This window comes from Urocitellus parryii, chromosome 2, assembly GCF_045843805.1.
Source record: "Urocitellus parryii isolate mUroPar1 chromosome 2, mUroPar1.hap1, whole genome shotgun sequence".
NCBI classification, from domain to species: Eukaryota; Metazoa; Chordata; class Mammalia; order Rodentia; family Sciuridae; genus Urocitellus; species Urocitellus parryii.
Window position 1 is genome coordinate 121,245,976 of NC_135532.1, and position 1,231 is coordinate 121,247,206.

Genomic DNA, 1,231 nt, shown 5'->3' on the forward strand with positions numbered 1-1,231 from the left:
TTTCGAATCTATTTTTATGAAGCATGTAAAGTCTGTGTCTAGATGCATGTTTTGCACATAGCAATCCAGTTGTACCAGATCCTTTGTTGAAAAGACTACATATGTTTCCACTTGCTGTTTTGAAAGTTACCTGAGAGACGTTCTTCGCGAGAGTCCTCGCGGTGGTTTCCCGCTTCAACAGTGCTTGGAGGGAACCCAGAGCTCGACCTCCACCCCGACCGGCTGCTCAGAGCCAGCATCCCTTCGCCGCCACTTCACAGCGCCCTCAGACCGCCCCCGGCCTCGGCCCCGGCTCCAGCGCCGTGCCTGTCCGCAGCCTCCCGTCATGACCACCACGTCCCCCTCGCAGGTGTGCCAGAACTACCACCAGGACTCGGAGGCTGCCATCAACCGCCAGATCAACCTGGAGCTCTATGCCTCCTACGTCTACCTGTCCATGTCTTACTACTTTGACCGCGATGATGTGGCTTTGAAGAACTTCGCCAGATATTTTCTGCACCAGTCTCAGGAGGAGAGGGAACATGCCGAGAAACTGATGAAGCTGCAGAACCAACGAGGTGGCCGAATCTTCCTTCAGGATATCAAGAAACCAGACCGCGACGACTGGGAGAGTGGGCTCAATGCCATGGAGTGTGCTTTGCATTTGGAGAAAAATGTGAACCAGTCACTTCTGGAACTGCACGAACTGGCCACTGACAAAAATGACCCCCACTTGTGTGACTTCATTGAGACTCATTACCTGGATGAGCAGGTGAAATCCATCAAAGAATTGGGTGACCACGTCACCACCTTGCGCAAGATGGGAGCCCCAGAATCGGGCATGGCAGAGTATCTCTTTGACAAGCACACCCTGGGAGAAAGTGATAACAAGAACTAAACCTTAGGCTGACTTTCCCAAGGCCATGGAAGTGACTTCCCTGGTCACCAAGGTAGTGCATGCATGTTGGGGTTACCTTTACCTTTTCTATAAGTTGTACCAAAACATCCACTTATGTTCTTTAATTTGTACCATTCCTTCAAATAAAGACATTTGGTAACCCCCCCGAAAAAATTACTTTAATGAGACTTGACTGATGTCTGCTTCCCCACTGGAATATAAACCACATTCAGATAATTTCTGGGTTTTCACTGCCTAGCTCAGGGGTTGACACATAATAAATGCTTTATCCCAACCTGTGGTATGAAGGCAATGAACAAATGGTATTTATTCAACCCTATACCTTTCATTATG

At 49.0% G+C, this 1,231-nt stretch overlaps 1 pseudogene; it reads left to right on the top strand.

Moving 5' to 3' along the window:
* The first annotated feature begins 325 nt into the window (after window positions 1-325).
* Window positions 326-877, top strand: LOC113199213 (ferritin heavy chain pseudogene; annotated as a pseudogene).
* Window positions 878-1,231: the final 354 nt, after the last annotated feature.